The sequence below is a fragment of the Hemicordylus capensis genome, chromosome 1, assembly GCF_027244095.1.
Source record: "Hemicordylus capensis ecotype Gifberg chromosome 1, rHemCap1.1.pri, whole genome shotgun sequence".
Taxonomy (NCBI): domain Eukaryota; kingdom Metazoa; phylum Chordata; class Lepidosauria; order Squamata; family Cordylidae; genus Hemicordylus; species Hemicordylus capensis.
The window spans coordinates 158,949,392-158,974,880 of NC_069657.1; the positions used below are offsets into that span (position 1 = coordinate 158,949,392).

At 44.4% G+C, this 25,489-nt stretch overlaps 1 protein-coding gene across 3 annotated transcripts in view; it reads right to left on the minus strand.

The window, feature by feature from the left end:
• Window positions 1-25,489, minus strand: part of LOC128330103 (uncharacterized) — a 115,083-nt gene that overhangs the window by 61,684 nt on the left and 27,910 nt on the right. The window lies entirely within an intron of this gene.

Consider the following 25,489-nt stretch of genomic DNA (forward strand, 5'->3'; position numbering starts at 1 on the left):
AAGACAGGCTGGAAATAAAGAACACTACTTCCTCCCGCCAGAGGGCGCCATCCCCAGTTCTGGGACTGAGGCGAAGAGTGGCAATAAAAGCTGAAACCTTGTTAAGGAAACCAAAAAACTCAAGAAAAACTGGAAAGGTCAGAGAGAAAAAGGAGATGGGAAACAGGTGATCTAAGACTGAAGACCCTGGAAGCTGCCTCCACCCAAAAGTAAACCTAACCCATCCAACTATATACAAAATGTAACTAAGAAAAAACTCGCATATGAAAACCTCTGAGAGGGCCTGATGAGCTCCAGCTACAGGGAAAAAGAACCTTTCACAGGTAAGACCAATGTCCCTTTTCCCCCTGTGCTGGAGCTCATCAGTAGTGGGACATGCCCAAGCAGTACTCCCGAAGAGAAGGGTGGGAGAGGATGTTTCAGACCACCCATTTTAGTATTCTATGGCCAAAGGCTGCCTGAGATGAGACCAAGGAGGAAATTTTGTAATGCTGGATAAAGGGCGTGGCTGAAGACCAAATAGCTGCCCTGCAAATATCGGACAAAGGAGCTTGGGTGGAAAAGGTTGCGGATGTTGCCATGCTGCGGGTGGAATGGGCTGTAATCCCCGTCGGGGGAGTCAAATTCTGAGACTCGTAGGCGAGTTTAATGAAAGTCCTAATCCAGGCCACTAATGTGGATTTAGATACTTTATGGCCTAGATTATGGGATTCAAAGGAAACAAAAAGGGCATCTAAAAATCTGGTAGCTTTAGTGAGATGAATGCAGAAACATAAGGCACAGCGGACGTCCAGATTATGCCAAAGCTTTTCCTTGTAATGGGATGGGTTGGGGCAGAAGGAGGGCAAGATGACGTATTGGGAGCCCTGGAACACTGTGTTGATTTTTGGCAAAAAGGTCAGATCCAATCTCAGAATAGCTGCGTCGGGTTGAAAAATACACAGTTCCTTGTGAACTGATAGAGCCCCCAGCTCCAAGATCCTGCGGGCCGAAGTGATGGCCACCATGAAAATGGTCTTGTAGGAGAGAATCCTCAGGGGAATAGAGTTTAGAGGTTAAAAGGGCGGAGACGTGAGGGCATTCAGCACCTTGTTGAGGTTCCATGAAGGAAACTGAGGCACTGGAGGAGGTGCCAAATTAGAAACCCCTCTGAGGAAATGAGTGATGTGGGGGTGTAGTGACTGGGTACCGGGATCTGAGATGTCCAGGACCAATGCTAGGGCTGAGACTTGTCTTTTCAATGTAGATGGTTTCAGTCGTAGCTCCAGGCCTGACTGGAGGAAGGCCAAGACCTCTGGAACTCTTGCTGAGATTGGATCGATGTGATTTCTATGGGACCATCTGGAGAAGGCCACCCAGGTGCCCTGGTAGATGTGTTGGGTAGGTCCCTGCAACAGAAGGTCTGGGCAGAGAGGAAAGTGCCAAAGTGGACAAACTGATAGGTTGCTCAGGTCCGCGAACCATGTACATCGTGGCCAGTGTGGGGCAATTAGAATACTTTCCACTCTTTCTAGTTGTAGCTTTCTGACAGAAGGGTAGGAATTGGTGGGAATGCATAGAGGAGCCCCCGGGGCCATGGAGACGTGAGGGCATCCATGGCTTCCGCTTGCCGCGTCAGAAACCTGGGGACGAATCATGGTACTTGGAAATTGAGAGGAGACGCAAAGAGACCCACCAGAGGAGTGCCCAGGTATGTGGTGATTTGATGAAAGACCTGAGGGTGCAGCCTCCATTCCGATAGATCCACTGAGTGACAGCTTAGCCAGTCTTCCTATAGGTTGTCCACCCCACTGAGGTGTTCTGTGGTTATGGAAAGAAGATTCTTCTTGGCCCAGCTGAAGAAGCGATTGGATTCTTTCATCAGACCCATGGAGCAGGTGCCCCCCGGTGGTTTATGTTGACTGTCCATCTGAATGAGAATGTGCCTGCCCTGTACTAAGTCTAAGAAATGCAAGAGAGCTAGTCTGGCTGCCCTCAGCTCCAGGTGGTTGATGTTCCATTTCTTTCCCAGTTCGATCAGGACCCCTGAGCCAGAAGGCTCTCGCAGATTGGGTTATTCCTTTCTCCAGTGCTGGAGAGAGCCACCAGAGGAAGGAGCTATTGACCTGACCCGAGAGGTGTACTGGTTGGTGAGCCACAGACATGATGGCGTCCTGGAACGGCAGAAGGAGCCATTGAAGGGGTCGAGAATGCCATCTGGCCCAGGGGGTACAGTCGATGGTGGCAATCATCAGCGCCAGAATTTGAGCTAGCAATATCAGGTCTGCTGAAGTAGCACGAAGTAGGGGGGAGATGGCAGACACAATCTTGACCCTCCTTTTGTGAGGGAGAGTCACTGTTGCTGGGACGGTGTGGAAGGTGGTTCTGAGATGTTATAGCAACTGTGAGGAGTGCAGATGACTTTTTTTCTTGATTCACGACAAACCCATGGTCACTGAGACACTTCAGAGTGAGCTGCACATGGAGCTACCAGAAAAGACAGGGCCCTGATGAGAAGGCCGTTCAGGTACGGGTGAACGCACACTGGCCTGCAGGCAGAGGTGGGCTGTGAGGGCCGCCATTATCTTCATGAACACCCATGGGGCCGACACAAGGCCGAAAGGGAGGGCCTGATACTGATAATGGAGGTTGTTGTAGGAGAAACTTAGGAATTTCCTGTGTTCTGGTAGAAAGGGAATGTGCAGGTACGCCTCTGAGAGGTCCACTGATGCGAGGAAGTTGTTTGGGAGGATCGCCTGCTTGATGGATCACAGAGACTCCATCCTGAACTTCCTCTTCTTGATGAACTCGTTGAGGCATTTTTGGTTCAGCACTGCCCTCTAGGAGCCGTCCTTCTTGGGCACTAGAAAGAGAAGCGAGTAAACGCCTGACCATCTTTGCGTCCAAGGAACAGGCTTGATCGCCTGAATCTGAAGAAGATGTTGGATCGCCTTGACCATCAGAAGATGTTTTCCTATACAGTGAGAGCGCAGGGTAGCGTAGTAGGAGTTGTGTGGAATAAGAGAGAGATCTAGTGCCCTGGACACAGTATCCAGAACCCAATGATCCTGGGCTGTGGACGGCCACATGAGGGCGAACTGCTGGAGCCTGCCCCCTATGGGCCGTGAGTCATTGTTGCTTGTTATAGTGAGCAGAGGTATTGAGGGCTCTATTTCCTTGTGGTCTGGCCGAGCCCCTGAATCGTTGCCTCCAATGATTTCTGCCAGTGCCTCTAAAGCTGGTGTGTCTGATGTCTCCTGAGTGAAAGGGAGAAGAGGTGTGAAACTGCCTTTGGTTCCGAAAGGAATGACAGGGGTTGTGAAACCCTCTGCGGAAATCTCTTCTGGTGGTAAGCATGGCCTTCTTTTTATCCTTGTTTTCCACCAGGACAGGATCTAGAGAAGGGCCAAAAAGGTTTGTGCCTGAGTAGGAAGAGGCTATTAATGCAATCTTAGACTTAGAATCTACTTGCCATCCCTTGAGCCACAGAGATCTGCATAAAACAACTGTGTAAAATTACTAGGCTAAGGCTCTAGAAGCCTGCTGAAAACAACCGAGGCTGGAATCGGAAATAGAGGAAATAGCTGCCACTGGAGTGGTTTCTTCCTCTGAAAGCTCTCCCTCTTCTCTGCCTGATTCAGTGAGATTCAAAGGCATGGGAGAATCAGAACCAGAGTCAGATTCAGGATGGAGGGGGAGAAGGGCAGGGGGTGGGAGGGGGGGGTTGGTAAGAGTTATACTGTTATAGGCAGAATGCGGGGGAGCCACTGGGTTAGCTGGCTGGGCAGGTATTCTGGGACCTCGGAGGTGTTTCCCCCATGTTCATCACCCGAGCCAGAGGGAGGAGACAGAGGGTGCTACCACTTGTGCCTGAGTCTGAGTTGCCTGGGAGCAAAACGCCCTTGCTCAAGTGGTGGAATCACCTCCCTCCTCAGACAGGAGTCCAGGGAGGATGATGAGAGGCATCTGTTGGGTTGTGGGAGTCAGGTAGGCAAGGCAGGTGCCACCAGAGAAGGGCGGGGTGGCCCTAAAGATGCAGGCTGAATGGGAGGCTGGGGCTGTGGGATGCGGCAGGCACTCCCTAGTGAAAAAGTCTTTCAGCCAGCAGGCTACATTGGGTGGGAAGGGAGGTGGGGCTGGCCCCAGAGGAGGGGAAGCTGCATTACCTGAAGGCTCACCCGCTGGCAGCCAGTCTGATGAAAAGGCATCACCCGATGCAGCATCCCCTCGTTCGTTCAAGCCCAATGGCTCTTTTGGTTCTCCGCTGCCCGTCGGGCGGTTTGGGTGGCGTGTAGGGGAACTACGTGGGCCAGCCGGTTCCCCCTCAACAACAATCACAGGGGAGGTGCTGTGAGACGTCATTGGATCAACCACCGGGTGATGGTCGTCCTTTCTGGCCTTTTGCTCCTTAGAGTGCGGTCTCGTCCGCTTGCATACTGCCTGGATAAGCAGGCACTTACTGAGGCGCACCAAAGTTGAAAGCTTTTGTGCCTTTTTAATCCTGCTGCCATTTGCCTCCTTGCCACGCTTAGATTTATTTGGAGCCTTACGAGGAGAAAAGAGGTGGCTGGGTACAAGCGCCTCTGCCGGGGCGGGAAAGGCTGTTGTAGTAGAAGGAGCTGAAGGAACAGGCGGTAAGGCTTGGGAAGACTGGTCAGGGAAAAGAGACCCCTCTGAAAGAGATGCTCCAAGCAACTCCTCTGCATGGGCGAGCTCCATATTGGAGACTAACCGCCAAGTAGTAGCAAACACGAAACAGAAAGCACAGTAAAAATGGAAGTAAATAGAAGCCAATCAGCCGAATTATGCAGAAAAGAAAAACTGTTTGCAAAGGTTGGAAAATGAATAAACAAAGGTCTAAGACAAACTCCTTCCTGCTCTTGCACACTCTAAGGGAGAAAAATAGGGTAGGAAAGGACTAGTTCCAAAGGCTATCCAAAACTCTGCAGAGCAACAACTCTCAGCGTGCAAGCCTTGAGCAGACAGGACCGGAACTGAGGATGGAGCCCTCTGGCGGGGGAAAGTGGTGTTCTTTCTTTCCGGCCTGTCTCAAGCATGTTCAGTGACTGATCCCACTACTGATGAGCTCCAGCACAGGGGGAAATGATGGCCAATCATATGTAGCAGAAAAACATCACTAACAGCCGCTGTGCCAGAGAATACAAGAATCAGAAGTGTGCATGACAGGAATCCACCTAAAAGGCTTCAAGAATGTGTCGTCGAATTTTAAATTAATTCAATTCTGATTGTTATAAAGGGGAGTTGTATTCTATCTAGTAATCTCTTCTATTTTGTTGTTGGAAAGTTTGTCCCAGTGGGTACCCTGCAGAGAGTGTTGGGGGTGGAGTTAGAAAGGAAAAGGGAGGAAAAGGAGAGGGATAAAATTGAGTTGTTTCTGAATAAACCTTTGGTTAAATCTACATAATATTTCTTTGTGTCTATCAGGGAAGCAGCAATACAAACAACCATTTTATAGTTTAATCCCTTATGCAGTTGCTTTCAGATGGCCATTCAGCTACCAGGCAGCAATAAAGGTGTTTATCTTCAAACTGTTCAACAGAGGGTAGTCCAGACATAGCTTCAAGTGTATGCACTGTATATGGGATGGAGATGGGAACTGTGTCATTCCTCAACTCCAGACTCATCTGTCTTGCCCAACATCCATATGCTGGGTGCAATGTTTGCACAAGCCTACGTGATAATTATAAATAACATACTTCCTGGGCAGTAATTGTGCTAGGCATTGGCAAAACACATAGAATCATCAGTGCACAATGGCATGCTTCTGGGTGTGTCTGCCAACCCAGATGCAAAACACTGAGCTGTGATCTTGATTCTCCAGAATTCTCGGCCAGTGGCTGATTGGCAGCATTCAAACTAGACCAAGGTTGCCCAGAGTGAAGCCGACACCAGCCTCAGTGTACGTACAGACTTGGAAGAAGTGTCACAGGAGCTTCCATCATACAAGCCAGGGACATTGTGGGCAAAACCCACAGATTCAAAAAAGAATCATGGCAGATTCTTCAGAAATGAGTTAAAAGAAGCATGACACAAGAATATGGTCCTTTCCCTCCCCTTTCCCAGTCTTTTATGCCTGTGAGCAGCAGAGACATTAGAACAGTAAGAAGGGTTGCAATATCATTTGTCAGGGCAAGGCAGTTTGCCTCAGGCAGCACATTTGGGGGAATAATTAATCCAAGTTGTAAGCTATTTAATTTATTATTGCATTTTTATCACCTAGGGGCATCTAGATATTTTGTTGCAAGCAACAAAATATCTTGGGCCATCTCTAGGAATGAGCTGTCCTCCAACACCTTCTCATCCCGCCTCCGCCCCCATGTTTCTCTCCCTTTCTTCTTTTATTTTCTCCAAGGGCCAGTTCAGATGATACTTCCATGGCACCCATGATTAAAAGGGGGATGTGCCAAGCACGCAGCTGTTGTAGTGTCGTAACATCTTTCACAAATGTCTTCCCAGATCATCTCTTTATTGTGTTGGGGAGGGGCCCGCTTGTCCATGGCACTGGCAGCTCTACATGCAACCCAAATACTAGCCTAAACTAGTACTTGGCTAATGTGTAGAGCTGCCATTTATTTATTTAAGTTTATATGCTGCCTGACTCCAAAGGATCTAGGCAGTTCACAAAAATAAACACAATAAAGACAAACTAAAACAAACTGCTAAAACAGCAATTTAAAACATTCAAAGATTACTAAAAGCCAGGCTTTAAAAAAAAAAGTGTCTTAAGGGCTCTTTTGAAGGCTGGTAAAGATGTTAAACCACAAATGTTCCATTTGGAGGAACAGCGCCCCCCCCCAGCAATAAAGGGACGTGTCAGGGAGGGTATTGAGATGTCCATGAAAGCCATCACAACAGGTACACATTTGATGCATCCCCTTTTAATCACATGGGCTGTGGAAGTATCATCCTAACTGCCCCCTATTTTCTTTTTTAAAAAATTGCATCCCTTCTGCCTCTCTTCTCCACATATGTTTCCCCCCCCCTATTTTTCACCCCTTCTCTCTCCCATTTGTCCCACCTAATGTTGCAGGTTAAAACCCTAGGATCATTTCTATACCTTTCACTTGTCAATGTGTCCTTTAAGAAAAGGAAAGTGCTAACCTAGTCAGCCTTAATAAATAAGCTGATGCTCACACCTTTTGAAAGAAGCCATAACTTGATACAGAACTGCTTGCAAATAATCGAGTCTCTTCTAAATGTTGAAAGGAAGCTAGCTAGATTGAGGTGATACAATTAGCATGTAGGTTCCAATAACATCTTGAAGAAATTCCAATGCAATCTTCAATCTTCCTATGGGGCAGAGATGGTACTTGTCAGAATAAAAAATGTTCTGCTGATGCTTTTAGACTGAGGACAGATGGTACCTGTGGTTATGCTGGACCTTACAGTGCATTCAATACTATTGAACATGAGCTGCTGCTTCAGCAGCTGAGAGATGTTGCAGGGGGTGACCACAGCTGCCAATGTCATATATACAAGATCAGAGTCAATCAGTTGTGATAGATGGCTATTCATCATCCCCAAGGGGCTTGAAATGGGGCAGCTGTCAGACCTTCAATCTGTGCCCCACACTGTTCAATGTACACATACAGCCCCTTGAGGAATATCATAGGTAGCTCTGGATTGCCGATGATAGTCAACCATACATGTCCTGTAGGCATCAGTAGTTCTAACCACTCCAGAGGAATGCCTGGATGATATAGCTAGCTGCATCTCATATTCAATATAGGCATGTCTGAGACAACGCTGGTAGCAAGCTGACAGGAATATGTCCTTGCTTCCCTCGGGCACCTACATGTTGAGGGGGTCCACGTGAAGGAAGTGGGTTAGGTATTCTTGATCACTGTGTCTTCCAAGCATAAACCAGGAATATTCCTTGAAAATAGCAGTCAAAAGTTGTTCTGCTAACAGAGGTGCTTTAACCCCCAGACCTTGGGGCCCCAGTCTGTGGCCTCCAAAAGGCCAGGGGGCCTCTTGCAGCCACCCCACGCCTGCCTCACCACTGCCCCGCTGAAGGGTTTAGTGCAGGCCTGCTCAACTTAGCCCCCCCCCCGCTGTTTTTGGACTACAACTCCCATAATTCTCAGCCACAGCAGCCAATAGCCAGGAATTATGGGAATTGTAGGCCAACATCTGCAGGAGGACCGAAGTTGAGCAGGCCTGGTTTAGTGTGATGGGGAATGTACTGAGAAAGCACCACACTGATTGTAGCTCCACTCACTTTTTTGGAGACAACCTGTAACTCACTAGTAGGACAACATGCTCTGCATGAAAAAGGTCTCGGGTTCAATCCCTGAATTTGCTAAGGAAAAACGATCTCCAACAGCAAGATTCTGAATAACCTCTTGGAAAGCTGCTGCCAATTGGAAGAGACAACACTGAATAACACTATTAATTACATTTATATCCCATCCTTCCCCCAAGGATGGGAACATATATGGCTCTTCTCTTTCCAAAATTTGATCCTCACAATAACCTGGAGGTGAGTAAGGCAGAGAGAAGGCATCAGTTCCAAGGTTCATGCCAAGAGGGATTTGAACCTGGGTCTCTTTAGTTCTATTCCCAACACATTAACTACTGCTCTATGCTGCCTCACTCATGGTCTAAGGCATATAAAGCTTATCTACACTGTGATTTACGGTATGGCTGAGACTTGCTGTTTAAAGTAAGAGACAGTTTTTTTATTTTTTTAAAAACACCACATTTTTGCTGTCACCATGACCCACTCACCAGTGATGTAGTTGCCAGTTCAGAAGTGCAGGCATTCTCCATGACAGCCCCCATGGCCATGCCCACCCCAACAGCCAGAGAAGCCAAGAAGTACCGGCGCTTTGTCCCTGTGAGTCCTCCCCTCTACTACACCCCTGCCATCTACGTAGGAAAAATATAATAGGATTGCCTTGGTGAGGCTTGAAGATGGGGGGAGCAGAAATTGGGCAGACCTTTGACTGTATTTGCATAGTCAACAGCTGATAGTCTCGTTGACCCACACATATGGTCACACAAAGGCCTTTGGCCTAAATTAAAAGAATGGCTTACTCCCCTTGCAAACTGACCTAAAATAAGGATCGACAGCTGTGTTGTGTAGACTTAAGTGAAGCTGTTTTCAAATTATACTAACTGCAGATTTGGCCCAGAGTGACACCATTAATTTCAAAGAATTCCCTCGGATTATTTTTTATATCAAGCTAGGCTAGTCACATTATGATCACCACTGGTGTTCATTGGAGCTGCATGGCACTGTCATGGTATGCATCATGTTTATCCATGGCAATGATACAAGCCCCTACCATTGCCAAACGAAAAGCACAAAACAGCATTTGGTAAATGAACCTTTCAGTGCCTCAACTAGTGGTCCTGGACTGCCTAAAAGGGCATTGTGGAAAACTCTGGGTTTATTAAATTTAATGAGGAACTTGACTGGTTCTTAAATAATTCACTGCTTATCAGCTGCTGCTGCTGCGGTAATAAGAGCTCAGCAAGACGCCACTTCAAGGAACTATTCCATGCTGCCTTGTGTCCAAAACCAACTTGACATAAAAGTAAAAATGACACTAACCAAAAGACTGGATGTGGTTTTTTAATGTATCAACAGGCAAGGCAATCATGGCGATGTGAATTTGATATGCTACTACGTACACCAACAGAGAGTTTGTGTATGTATTCTCAGGGCATACATATTACAAACTTCATATTGGTTTGGATAGTCATTCCAGGTAACCCTGGAAACTGGAGTTTTGTAACGGGGGAGAAGGTTAGAGATCACAGACAGAGAATGTTCAGCACATATACCTGACTCACTTATAGAGTTTACTGGGCATTGCAACTCTAAAGAGTCACCACAGTTTTGACCAGAGAAGTAACCTGAAATTATTAGCTGTAAAAGGAAAGATACCCTCCTACCATGAAGATCAGATCTTTCAGCCCTCTTCTGTTTGTTTATTAAACCAAGTGGCAGTACCAACCACAATAATTTGGACTAGTGTACCCACAATTCTTATCTGAACTCAATATCAAAAGCAAGCTTCACTAACAAGCAATGAAAATTGCACGATCTCCAACCTATCTAAAATAACACTAAAATAAACTACTAACAAATTAATAGAAAACCACAACTAATTAAACCAACAAAAAATTGATCAAAGAAGCTGAAACAATACACTCAAATACTAATTTTTTTAAAAGTACATTTCCCCTATAGAATCTGAAACTGAAGTTAGAACAAATTGCAATTCACTGGGTTCAGATAAACTGCAATTTGTTGTTGTGTTTTAAACCAGGAATGGAGGTAAGCAATTTCCTTTTCTCACATGCTCATGCCAGTAATGCTAAACCATGGTTTAACTGTTAGGTCTGAACCTGGCTTTACTCTCAACCCTCCCAACCACTCATGCTCCAGAAAACTGAAAATGATGGTGCAGATTAAAAAAAAAAAAAACAGTAAAAGAAAAGAATAGGGCAAACAAATTAGTCATGCAATTCCAAAAAAGATTACAAGCATCTGATGATGTCTCAGCAGTCTCTCCTTCAAGCCATAAATTTTACTTGACTAACAACTCAGTCATCTTTTGTCCATCCAGATATGGAAGATCGAGGTTTCTAGGCTTATCGTATGAAACTCTACATAATTAAAGCTGCTCTTCTTATCCATGTGCAGACATATTTTGTTGGGCCCCAAACAGCAGGGGTGTATTCCAGAATTAGCACATTTAGGCTGAGGATATCAAGCAACACTAAGCTTCTCTCAAACACATCTGTTCAATATTAGTAGCATTTTCCAAAAGAGATGTATAGTTTTAAAAGTGTGAGCAAACTTTTTGTCATCGTCTGAATGAAGACTAAGATGGCAGTCCTAAACAAATTACCTTAACCAGTAAGTATAGAAATACATGCAGATTAGGGTTAGGTTTTGTAGTGTGTGTAGAGGGGCAATTTGGATGAATGCCCCCTCAAGCAATTAAAGGACGTTCCGACAGCACATTGGAGCATCCTTCAAAGACATCAGGTTGGGCGCACTCTCCCAGCAACCAGTCCTCCTCATGTGAGCCACTGGATGTTCATCCAAACTGGCTCATTGTAAGACCTTAATAACTAAAGGTCTTACAAGACCTCGCCTTGCCCACACTCCCTTGCCTCGTCCTGCCATCATGTTAACCCCAGGTGGGCAGGCTGGTTATTCGCCCAGGTCCCCAACCCGGTGAATGACCAGCCTGCATACCTGGGGTTAATGTGGCAGCAAGGTGAGGGAGCGCAAGACAGCCGGGGCAGGGTGAGGTGAGAAAAGTGGAAATGAGCCATACCTGTGGCTTGTTTTCCACCACCCCCTGCCCCTAGATGGGCCGCCTCTGCACTGCAATGCGTTTTCAAAGCATTATAATGCACTTTACGCAAACAGCAGCACTCCTTCCCCCATTCTTCACAATATTTCTGAGTGGAGGAAAATGCCATGATGACCATATGCAGTCAAAAGCTATTCTAAGCCTTTGAGAGACAGCCTCTCTCAGAATAAGCTGTGCCTGCTCCATTAACCTCCATCCCTCCTACTGCCTGCAGGGGGCAAGGGTGAAGGTTTGACTCCAAAGCTTAATGGAAGTTGTAGCTCCTGCCACAGCAAAGCCTGCTACGTGGCTCACAGGACTGAAGGTTGCTTTCTAGAGGCCTGCAATGTGGAGCTACCCTCCTGTCACTGTCCACTGCAGTGAGTGGCCCTGGTCCAGCCATAAAGTAGAAAGAAAGACAGGAAGGAAAGGAAGGAAGGAGACAAACTGCAATCCTTATTAACTTGAAAAGGAACATTACATTTTAATCCTACTGTAAATAAGGAATAGTTCCTTGAAACAGGTAACAGGCAGGAAGCCTGTGCTCCCTGCAAAAAACTTTCCTGCACATGACAAGGCATTATGTCAGGCTGAGGATTAGGTTAGAGCTATTCTGACATGTCAGCTTTCTAAAGGTGGAGTTTGGGGAGAGGGGGTTTCCTATGGGGAATCCTTCAATCTTATGGCACACAAATGGATATGAGCTGAGCTGCCATATATTGATTGGTCTGTCTAGCTCAGTATTGTCCATATTGACTGGCAGAGACTCCATAGTGTTTCAGAGAGAGGTATTTCCCAACCCTACTTGGAGATGCCAGGGACTGAACTTGGGATCTTCTGTATGCAAAGTATGTACTTTATCACTGAGCGACAGCACCCTGCCCTCCGGAATGCTGAGGTGCATAATGTGCTTTTCCTGAAAGTTTGAATTGACTCCAAAATGGCAAAAGCCACAGATTAATTCAAACATGGTAACAGTGAAGTGAGACTGAATATTTAATCTAACATAGATTTTCATGTTTACCTAAATGTGTTGGCGATCAATGTCAGGGAAAAGGTGCCATCTATACAACACCACCAAATTTGTCACTCACTTGTTTACAATCCTGAGAAATAAAACATGTCTTCCTGACTTATCATGTCTATCATTACAAGATTTGGAATTCATTAAATGTTTATTTTCCAGTTACCACTTCTTCTCTTTATATTTCCCCAAACAGTGAGAGTCCCCCCCCACCTAGTAATCAATGGTGATCTAAGCCCTTAGTGCCTTACATACTGTCTTTACCATTTTACAAGGCAATGAGCTCCCATCAGTCATACACAGCCATGACGTAATGTTACTGTTTGTACAATTTATTTTTTTTCTCCAAGAGGAAGTCATCAATAATTTACATTATGTCATTTGAGCAATAAGACACCATCCAAAGCAACTGGGCATAATGAAATTATCAGGGGATTTATGGTTTAGAAAAGGCAGGCATTTTGATCATGAGAGAAAACAGCAGCAACACATAGCTACATACAAATTATCTTGACATCTTCAGTTACTTAAATGAGGATACTTAAGCTCAACCAGAGGATGCAAAATTTGAATTACTTTAGGGACTTGTTTTGGGAAGTTTTTTGGCAAGGTTGTATTTTAGCAGTTCCCTCTATGGACTATTCAGGGTGTGGGGGTGGGGAACTTTTGTCAGATTAGACAAGCACATAAATACATGCAAAAGAAGCAAGCTCAGAGCTGGAAAAATCACTTATTTCGCATAACACAACTACAGAGGACTCTATGATGACTGAAACTGTACACAGAGACATTAGCTCTTTCCTCGCACATTGTTTGTTTTCTCACTGAAAATTCTGCTGAAACTTCAAGGAGAGGTAATTTTTGTTGGAAACATTGGGCCAGAGTCAACCTCCCCTTTGCCACAGTCGCAGTCACGATCAGGCCACTGATTTAATTTTTTTTTAAAGAAAAAAAGGAGGTCCTTCTGCTTTTAAGCACAACTTTCATACTTTTGCAGCTCAACAGTGACATCACAATCAATGTCTAGTAAGGCTCATGACATGCACAGCCATATTTTACACAGTAATGGATTCACCATTTTCTGAGCAACAAAATACTACAAATTTGAGTACAAGGAACACTCAACATCCTTTTTGAGTGCAAGGAACACTCCTTTACAGCAGCAAAAAAAGCTTGATGGAAGGTGTGTGGAACATGTGCTATAAATGAGAAACTTTTCTGCATGGATTGCACAACAAACTGCGTGGAAAAGCCCTGTGTCTTTTCCCTGGGAAGATCTGTTTTACCATACAGAGATGCATATACAAGAACAAGTGACCCTTGAAGAATCAGAAGGACATTTCACCTCTTTGTGATAAACATGCTCTGAGCAATAGCTCCTAATGGCAAACAGGGACAATTTTCATCTGTCAAGTGATGGATGTCATGGTCATAGCCCAATCAGTGTTTCAGCATTCTTGAGTGGTCCTGAAGCAATTCAGAAATTTACAAAGCTTCGGGTTCATCATTTATTGCAAAGCATACCTCCTGCAGTTGCTGGCAATCTTTTAGCTTTTTCCAACCCTGAGTAAACATATCCCAGAATGCTACACGAAACGATGGAAGCAGGACTCATGGGATATGAACTCATACTTCTAAGAACATGATAATGGATAATAACCAAGTGAAGAAGGTGACAGAAATAATTTCTTCAGCGAAAGAAGCTATTGCAGGGACAGACGTGAATAGAGATAATTAGCAACATGGGAGTAAAAACTGTGCTTCAGATGCAACTGTGGGCATGCCTCCACAGCTTATGTAAAACAGAACAGTTTCAGCAAAGCTAAGACTAAACCCATTTAACACAGTTGTTAATATGGTCTCTGTGGTTTTAAATGGTTTAAAATGTTGTGATTTCTGAGGTTGCTTTAATTAGATGGAAAACTCTGAGCATAAAGTCAGTTGCATGATGGAGTCAACAAGCTATAAGCTAAATACCAGAAGCCAATAATGTATTTACACTTCACCTCTTCTATCTTCTGTAGTCTGATAGCATATGGGCAGCACACATGCATATTATTATGTATAGAAAGGAAAAACAAACATTTTACATTTGAATGATTGACCTGGCTGGTTCTTTGCCAACTAAAAATGAAGAGCAACCACTATTGATTCTGCCAATCCAATAAATCATGTGCCCCAAAGGCATAGGATAATTATTGAGCTGCAGGGTTTGTGAAAAACGTAATAATAATAACAAACAACAACAACGATGATGATGATGATGATGATAGGACTCTGAGACACCAGTGGCCTTCTGTGTGACAGTTACATCATTTATTTACATGAAGCAGCTGGTGTTCCTCCATGTTTGATGTGCCATGGTACAGTCATATGTTTTAATGATACACAGTTGCTTCTGGCAGATGATGCTGACATGAAATGGAAAAGAGGATCAAAAGTTCAGAATATACAATATGTATATGTATAGTTGGTTGAGGGTAGGAAGTGATAGTTAAGGGTGTAGTGTGGTGTAGCCGCCACCAGCCAGCGTGGTGCAGTGGTTAGAGTGCTGGACTAGGACCGGGGAGACCCGAGTTCAAATCCCCATTCAGCCATGAGACTTGCTGGGTGACTCTGGGCCAGTCACTTCTCTCTCAGTCTAACCTACTTCACAGGGTTGTTGTGAAAGAGAAACTCAAGTATGTAGTACACTGTTCTGGGCTCCTTGGAGGAAGAGTGGGATATAAAATGTGGAAGAAGAAAAAAGGAGAACCTGTGGAGCATGGATAGGCAAAGCGTTGTCAACAACTGAATTTTGATAAAATGCCACCGTTTTAGTGTCACGTTGTGTGGTTAACAGAGTTATTTTAGTGGTACCAGCTAGCATTGCTCAGCAGGACCATATTTTAAAGGTATCTCTGCTGTCACTATAAATAACACTTTATGTTTAGCATGGGATCATGCTATAAAATTCTGCTGCCAAATTTGGTTCAAATCGGTTCCCACTTGCACCTCAAAAGTTCATGTGTCCACCATCTTGAATCAGAGTGGATGACATCATTACAAACTGTGCCCTTGAGCCATCCCTAGGTGTCCCTACACATGTAGCAAATTTGGTTCAAATCAGGCGGTTAACAAGTTAGCAGTTCAGGACCAGCTAGTAAGTTGTAAAACACTTGTGAGTGGTTTTGCTGAACTTGTGCAAGTGTCTTTTGGGAACAATATCATGCACATAAGCACAAGGGGCAGCCTTAAATGGAGTCAGACCATTCTAGCTCAGTATTGTCTACTATGACTGCAACAACTCTCCAAAGATTCAGGAAGAGGCATTTCCAGCTCTGCTTCCCAAGGTCCTTTGAAGTGGAGACTCAGGGAAGTGAACCCAAGATCTTCTACCTGCAAGCACATGCTCCATCACTGAGCTACAGGCCCACCCTAAGAGGGACCTGCAAAAGAGATTTTCTGTTGATGACAAGGAGCCACATCAAACTTCAGTTTTGTTCTCGCCAAGATTCATCTCTGTGTGGAAAAGCACAACTTCACTATATAGTACGTGGAGTGCGTCATTCATGATTTCTTTGCATTTCAAATAAACAGACTGGGCAGTTGTTGCACTAACTGCCTGTTTGGTGTATTTTGTGATGTCAAAGACACTCATGCTGCATATCGCACCTTATAGCAATTCAATACTCATCCTACATGGAGATCTGGGTCTGTGTAGAAAAATGGTCATCAGCCAACTGCTGAGCCATAATTTGAACTAATGCAAAATACTGTTTGTTGGTGGCTCCTCCTATGAACTATTTGGGAACCATTGGTTAAAAAACCAGAACAGAATAATACTTGTATTAAGACCAACTGAAATATTACAATGTAGCAAACAAACCTTTGACGTTTCCCCTGCGTGTTCCATTCAGTGCTGGAGTCAAAGTTGAACAACTGCTAGATTTTATATTTTCAAACAAGTAGTTTTAAGTAGCAGTAGCAACCAGTATGGGCAAGACAGGGGCACAGTAAACGAGCTGCAGGTGTGGTTAATTAGTTCAAATTGGTTAGGCGGTCCACAAGTTAGCACACTTGCACCTCAAATGTTTACGTGTCTGCCGTCTTGGGTTGGGGTGGATGACATAATCACAAATTATGCCACTGAAGTGTCCCTATGTGTCCCCACAACTGTACTTGATTTGGTTCATACTGCTCCGGGCATTGTGAAGTTGATAGTGGGGGTGTCACACACAGAAACAGACACACATATGAAATGCTAGGTGATCTCATAGACCTACTGGAGAGTATGAATGCTTTATTACGGTCATTGACCCAATGTTTTGAGAGGGAGGAGTTTTGAGCGAAGAATCAATGGAGGTGCGTGACCCTTTCCCCACAAGTTTTTTTTCTACTCTATATTCTGACCCACCACCACCCATAAGAACATAAGAACAGCCCTCCTGAATCAGACCCAAGGCCCATCTAGTTCAGCATCCTGTTTCACACAGTGGCCCACCAGATGCCTCTGGGGAGCCCAAAGGCAAGAGGTATGTGCATGCCCTCTCTCCTGCTGTTGCTCCCCTATGACTGGTATTGAGAGGCATCGTGCTTCTAAGGCTGGAGGTGGCCCACAGCCACCAGACTAGTAGCCATTGGTAGACCTGTCCTCCATGAATTTGTCTAAGTCCCTTTAAAAGCCGTCCATGTGGGTGGCCATCAACACATCCCATGGCAAGGAATTCGATAGATTAATTATGCACTGTGTGAAAAAGTACTTCCTCTTGTTGGTCCTAAATTTCCCAACCTTCATTTTCATGAGATGACCCCTGGTTCTAGTATTGTGAGAGAAGGAAAAAAATATATATCTGTCTACTCTATGCATAATTTTATACACCTCGATCATGTCTGCCTTAGTCATCTCTTTTCCAATGTAAACAGCCCAAAGTAAAGTAACCCCTGCTTTTCCCATTTTATTTTATTTATTGTTAAATCTATATTCCGCCTTTCATTAAAACAATCTCAAGGTTTCAAAAGTATGCACAGTACTGAGGGTAAAGCAATGCAAGGCTAGAGAAATGCTGGCAGAAGTAAAACACCAACCCCATTTGCTTCTCTGCTCATAATGGCTCTCCTCCAAATACATTTTTTCTGTTTAGGAAAAAATTGTGTTGGGTTCCTGCATGTAACATGAAGTTTATCCCCTTAAGTTATCTCAGAGCATCTTCATCTGCTGTTTTATCCCAGTTCTGCAACTTATCTTGTACTGCAGATGTCCATTCAGGAAGTCAGTGCTGGTGGGGGTTATCCATCTGACACCCCTACATCAGGTAATCTGTCTTTTTAAAAGCAGCATATGCATGTTTCTTCGCACATTCATCCTTGACCTTATATTGAAGGTCATATTTTAAAAACAGTAACAGAACTATAAGAACGAGGTGGTATTGTGGTGATCTCATAGGTGCTAACCACTGAAGCCGTTCACAGCTAACCTTTGCTGCAAAGTTGTAGGACAGGGTTTTTCAGAGCTCACCATGGAAATTAAAAATGTATATTTGTACTGAATGCTGTGAGGGCACTTGCAAGTTGGGTCTACTGCTTTAAAAATGTTAAGTGTGTGCTCCTTCAGAAGCAGACAAAGAAGTGCAGGGGCACCTGCCCCTTCCAGAATCAATCACTATTGGCTTTCTAAGAACCAAGTCAAAATACATTAATCAAAGTATACTGAGCAGCTTTCAAGCTGTGTGACAGCTGCTGTCTCTTATATGCAGCAATGTCGACCTTACATATCTAAGGCCTGGGACACAGGAAGGTCCCCAGTGGATGGTGAACTGGCCCAGTATATCATGCACCGGGGACCTTCTTATGCATGTTCTTCAGTCATTGACTCAAGCATCAAGTGATGACTGGCATGCCTGAATGAGCCATCACAGATTGGTTATTATGATTAATGTCAATGCAAACACAATACTTTCAATAGAGACCATTTTACATTTGACTCAGAATCATCATGGAGAGATGGTGATGTACATGGATGTGTAAGTGCATGTACAGAGGTGTGTGGGAGATCAATACTGAGCCTTTCTGGAAAGGCGGTATAAAAACTGAATGAATGCATGCATAAAATATTGTGCCATCTCCACCTACATGTGCTGAGTACCACATCAGCACAGAACCCTGCTTTGGCAGAGTTCCCTATTACAGGGATATAGATTATGCTTGTAGAGTTTGAAGATTTAAGGCTGTGTGCTGAAGTCATACTGATTGCACTAGGTGGGGGCAAGGCCAACTGGCATGGATATCACTCCTCTCATTGGCATTCTTGCTGTACATGTTCATAGGACTTCAGATAAAAACCACTGAAGTACAAAGTGACTAAATCAAGGAACATTATACTGCACAGAACAAATTGCCATTGGCTCCTCCCCTCCCAGAACTGTCTCCTGCATTGATCATTCCACTGGGGTATCTCCAGATAAAGGTTTATTCCTCATTGATAGCTAATTGTTATGAGGGATTTTGTAGTGGGATATGAATGGTGTTCTCTGCGACCCATGAGATCCACATGGAGTTTGTCCTTCTGTGAAACACTTGTTTCTTTTCAGATCCCATTTTTTTACGACTTGAGAATTCAGGGGGGGGACTTGCACAATGAGGAAAAGTGTAGACAGAATATGGGCCATAATGTACTTTCATGACTGCACTGTATGAAAGAACTAGTATCTGACTATGCTTATGTTCCATGTTCCCATCCCCTCTGTATCATATCTCTCAGATTGTAAACACTAGTGTAGGGGTCCTGGAACGAGCTGGCTCAGGGACGTGCTGCTACTGACGGCCCCCTCCATTGCCTGCCCACACCGGCCACACCCCTTGCACCAATGTCAGATGTACTCCAACATAGGGGGCATGATTAACAGTGGGAAGGGGGTGATGTGTGGTCCCTTGCCCACTCACAGCCAGTGTTTTGTTCACTGGCTGGGTGCTTGCTTGCTTGCTATCTCTCCCTCACTCAGAAGGGGTGTGCATCCCCTCTTCCTGGAGCGAGGGAGAGAAAGAAAGCATCCAGCCAGTGAACCAAGTGTCGGCTGGGTGAGGGGCCAGCCTCCCCACTTCCCAGTGCTGGCCACCCCCTGCATCAGTGTGCGCCTGACACCAGCAATCCTAGGGGGAGAGAGGAAGCAAGCACCCAGCTTGTGAATGAAGCGCTGGCTGGGAACAGGTGAAAGGTTGCGCCTTGCACTGCCAACTGGCGAGTGCTTTGTTTGCCAGTGGGGTACAGGAGGAGAGTGAGGGGTGTCCTGGCAGCGGGTTGCCATATGGGGCCCCCAGACCCCAGTGGCCAGGGACATTTGTCCCTTGCTTGTCCAATGATTGCTTTGCCCCTGCTTGTAAACCAATGCTATAAAGTATAGCCTACTTGAGTTATCTGGCAGAAAGGCAGTATAAAGACACATAGCATCAACATATACAATCACTTAAAAAAAAAGAATATGAAGTATAAGACTTGTCAAATAACCTTGCACAAATATATATAGATGTGATGCTTAATAGACTGATAATTCTAGACTATGGTCTCTAGTCGTAACTAGAGGAATCAAGTCCACTGTAATTTAAATCCTGTAGACTTGTTGAATATACCCAGCCTTGCGCACAATATTGTGTTACAACAGTGCTATTAGCATTAAAATCCTCTTATAGAGGTTATCTGCCCCAATTGTGACAAAAATCCAGTATATCAATGTATCTGAACAAGGTTTTTGGCCTTATTAAGAATACTGCATGGTTAGGGCATATATCCTAATAGGTTAGGGGATACATCCCAATAAGAACTAAACATGTAAATGGAAGAATCTGGACCACTTTTGCTTGGTCCCACAAAGTGACTGAACCCAAGCTGCAGTGAAAGCAGCCGTCCATTTATCACACAATATGCCGTTCCCCTCGAGAGGCAAAGCAAAGCAGATCAATAGTAAACATGGAGCAAGGACAGCTAATCTGCACCCAGAGTGTTGCTGCAAATTAAAAAGAAAATGCAATCATCATAGTCCCCTGTATCTTGCTATTAGTCTATTGGATGATAATTAAAACCCACAGGCCAATTTCAACTCAAGCATAACTCTATGGAAAGCTAGAGAGGTTCAGCAGAGATCGTTCACCTTGTTATGTTAATTGTGGTGCTACTGCTGCAGAGAGCAGTAACAGCAATGGGGGGGGGGGGCGTTATGGAGGAGGAAGCCTCTATTTAACTGCAGAGTTATTAACTCCTGCCTGCTAGTCACATGGACAGAGCCACTGCTGCCTTCCTACTTTTGCATTCCATGGAAAGGGTCTCAAAAGCACTAGACGTTTACATGCTGAGCTCCCATGGATTCCGGTAATTCCAGAAGACAGCAGAGTTTTTAATCTCTCCAAGAAATGCACACATAAACCCTTCTCAGCTCTATACTACGTCAAGTCCTTCAATATAATTTTCTCTCTGAATAGTTACTGATGACCATTTTATCATGCCTGTACCTGATATGCAGAAAAAACATTAATTTTTATTATTTAAAGCATCTCCTTTCCATCATAATGGCTTCAAGGTGGGCTATACTTCAAACTAAAACAATGCTGGGGTGGGGGGAAGTAAAAACATACCCATACACAACAGAACTACCACAAGGAAAATAGTCCGGCAACAAATGACAAAAAGATCCTGTTATTGCTTGCTAAAATCCTGAGAACAACAAAAGTTTTAATTTACCCAAAAGACAGAAGGATAAGTGCCAAACATGTGTCTCTGGAGAGGATATTTCATGGTCAGGGCACTACCAGAGAAAAAGCTTTAGTTCTGATAAACAGCTCCCTAACCTCGTAAGGCAAGAACACTCAGAGCTCTGACTCATAGGATTTTATTTATTTTATTTATTTAACATATTTTTATCTGAGGTTATATGATCGCAAGATGCTTAGGGACTTATAGGCTAAAAAGAACACTTTGAAATGTGTCTGGAAACACACCAGAAGCCAGTGCAGATCTATATCTATGGTGACACATGTTCAATGGGGTAGGTCTCAGCTAAACCCAGTTTCCATATCCTGAACCAGCAGAATTATCTTCAAGGCAGCCCCCACATATAATGCCCACTGGGCAGGACAGTACAGAGAACCAAGGTGAGAAACTCAGCACAGTGCTGGATCCAGGAAATTACACACCGGTCAGCTTAACTTCGGTGCCGGGTAAATTGATGGAAAATATACTTAAGGACAAAATTGTTAAGCATTTAGGAGAACAGACCTTGTTGAAGGAGAACCAGCATGGCTTCTGCAAGGGAAAGTCTTGCCTCACTAACCTTTTGGAGTTCTTTGAGAGTGTCAACAGGCATGTGGGTAAAGGTGATCCGGTTGGCATAGTATACTTGAACTTCCAAAAAGCTTTTGATGAAGTTCCCCACCAAAGGGTCTTGAGTAAACTTAGCAGTCATGGGGAAAAGGGACAGGTTCATGTGTGGATTGGTAACTGGTTGAAGGACAAGAAACAGAGAGTAGGAATAAATGGACAGTTTTCACAATGGAGGTAGGTAGGAAGTGGGGTCCCCCAAGGATCGGTACTGGGACCAGTGCTCATTAACTTGTTCATAAATGATCTAGAAGTTGTGGTGACCAGTGAAGTGGCCAAACTTGCAGATGACACTAAACTATTTAGGGTAGTAAAATCCACAACAGATTATGAGGAACTCCAAAAAGATCTCTCCAAACTAGGGGAGTGGGCAACAAAATGGCAAATGCGGTTCAATGTAAGTAAGTATAAAGTGATGCACATTGGGGCAAAAAACACTAACTTCACATATATCCTGATGGGATCTGAGCTGTCAGTGACTGATTAGGAGAGAGATCTTGGGGTCGTGGTGGACAGCTCATTGAAAGTGTCGTCTCAGTGCACGGCAGCTGTGAAAAAAGCTAATTCCATGCTAGGAATCATTAGGAAGGAGATAGAAAATAAAAATGCTACTATTATAATGCCCTTATACAAATCTATGGTGAGGCCACATCTAGAGTACTGCGTACAGCTTTGGTCACTGTATCTTAAGAAGGATATTGTAAAACTGGAAAAGGTGCAGAAGAGGGCAACCAAAATGATCAGGGGCTTGGAGCACTTTTTATGAGGCTAGGCTACAGCATCTGGGGCTCTTTATCTTGGAAAAGAGGCAACTAAGGGGAGACATGACCGAAGTGTATAAAATTATGCATGGAGTGGAGAGTGTAGTCAGAGAGAAATTTTTCTCCCTCTCTCACAACACTAGAATCAGGGGTCACCCCATGAAATGGAAAGTTGGGAAATTTAGGACTGACAAGAGAAAGTACATTTTCCACACAATGCATAATTAATCTATGGAATTCTTTGCCATGAGATGTGGTGATGGCCACCAGCTTGGATAGCTTTAAAAGGGGCTTAGACAGATTCATGGTGGGCAGGTCTATCAATGGCTATTAGTCTGGTGGCTGTGGGCTATCTCCATCTCCAGCCTCAGAGGCACGATGCCTCTCAATACCAGTTGTAGGGGAGCAACAGCAGGAGAGAGCGCATACACATACCTCCTGCCTATGGGCTCCCCAGAGGCATCTGGTGGGCCACTGTGTGAAACAGGATGCAGGACTAGATGGGCCTTGGGCCTGATCCAGCAGAGCTGTTCTTATGTTCTTTGGTCAACTGTACATCTCATTTTCTCTTACAGCACACAGACTGTAGGCCTTTTGGGTGAGGGCAATTTCACACACACTCTCTTTCTGCACATCTGGTATAACATCCAAAGGGAGACTTGGACACCCCTCCACCTCTCACCAGGGTGAGCAGAGTGATCAAATGCTAGGGATGTGCATGAATCACAATTTGATCAGCGATTCACAGCACAGCCTGGGGACCTTTAAAAGGGAGGAGAGCAGGTACATACCTGCTCCTGCTACAATAGCATGCCCCCCCAGCTGCCTTCACACAACAGAGGCACATACATGACCTCTGCACATGCATGGCCATACTGACCACACAAATGTCTGCCGATCATGCGTGGAGGCCGTGTGCGTGCTGGTGTCATGCAAGGGCAGCTGGGGGGCATGCTGCCGCAGCAGGAAACTGCAGCAAGCAGCGGAGGAGCAGGTTTGGACCTGCTCTCCTCCCTTTTAAAAGTGCCTGGACTGTGCTGCGAATCACTGTTCAAATCGCAATTCATGCACATCTCTATCAAATGTAAAGAAAGATGTATAGGAGGAGGAAGTTTGGCAAGTTCAGTTTTACTCTTGGGCAATTACGTCCTGTATGTCTACACAACCTCCCACAAGCTGCATGAGAGTCATATTGTCCTCTGCATCTGGACACCCAGCAGATGAGCTTTATGAGCTCCACACCCATTTGGAATGCACATATCTTAGCACAGAGCAGCCGTTACTTTGGAAGTGCAAGCAAAAAGATGTGCAAGTCTCTCACGCTTTCTGCCGCTGCTTTTTATAATACAATAAGGTACCATAAGATAACATTGAGTCTCTATGGCTATACCTTGTTAATACACTGGATGGAGGTGAAATAGATGATCTGGTTATTCCTCAGATATATAAACTGATGTCATTACTTTAACATCCCTTTATTCCTTGCAGGGGCTGTTCATCTAAACTTTACTTTTTGGGAGCTGTTCATTTAAACTAGTATTTGGAGCACATGTACAGCTGTCATGTGAACAAACAACCCCACCTCTCCACACATCATGGAATGCCAGGAGGGGATGAAGTAAGACATCACAATGGGTGTGCACTTAACATAAAGGTAAAGTTGTGCCATCGAGTCGGTGTCAACTGCTGGTGACCACAGAGCCCTGTGGTTGTCTTTGGTAGAATACAGCAGGGGTTTACCATTGCCTCCTCCCAAGCAGTATGAGATGATGCCTTTCAGCATCTTCCTATATCGCTGCTGCCCGATATAGGTGTTTCCCATAGTCTAGGAAACATACCATCCTCTTAATTGCATAAGCCGGTATCATCCCAAACCACACAAAGTGTTTCAGTGACTTGGATTTTTAGAGCAGCTTCCTGGAGAATCAGAGGCTCTTGTAAGCCTCTTAATAAGGCATTGTTCTAAACAACAAAAGCCCTCTTGTTTAACAATAGCCCTTGTTTGTGGGACTTTTGTTAAAGCTTCTGAACTGGTCCTAGGCTACTGAACTAACACACCCACTATTTTCTCTGAAGCTGGTGTTCATCAACAGCTGAGGGGCTAGAAACAATTACACCAATGGAGGACAATGAATGCAAATGAATTTGGGAAAACAATTCAGAACGAATCTTAAATAACTCCCTAAAGAAAAGCCTGTGGAGATGGTATTTGATGCCTTCCCAATTAAAACTTATATACCATTTAATAAATGACTGCTGTTGGGGTTGTCAGTCTAAAGGAGCAGACATACTGCATATCCTTTCGCTATGTCCCATGATCACATATACTGGAAAAAGATCCAGTCTACTATATATTTACTTTTACATTTATATTCTGCTCTTCCTCCAAGGAGTCCAGAGCAGTGTACATGGTTATGTTTATCCTCACGATAACTCTGTGAGGTGGGTTAGGCTGAGAGATAAGTGACTGGCTGGGTTCATGGCAGTGAGATTCATGGCTGAATGGGGATTGGACTGCAGATCTCCCCGGTCCTAGTCCAACACTCTTACCGCACTACACTACTTTGGGCTCCCTACTATTGAAAAATGACTGTATCATTTTAGCACATAACCCAAGGGCACTCCTTTTCAGATACATACAGGAAGAAATGCTGAAAGATTACTTAGAACTAATCATATAACTTTTAATGGCAGCCAGAGTGCGCATTGCTTCAGCATGGAAGGAAGCTTTGCCTGCTTCTAAATTAGACTGGCTAAACTGTATTTGGAGAATTGTTTTCATGGTTAAAACTTATTACAAAAAACAAAATTTGTGCAAAAAAATCTTATTTATTCAGTACTGGAATGGTAAGACAGGATTGTCTATACCCTTATAACTTAATTACCAATAATGTATTATTTATTTATTAAAATTTTCTTATATACTGCCTCCTCCAAAGACTCTAGGCAGTGGACAACAACTATACCAAAAATAATTAAAAAAAAACAAATTAAAGGGCAAATGCCTGGTGAAACAGGTAGGTCTTAAGAAGGGCCTTAA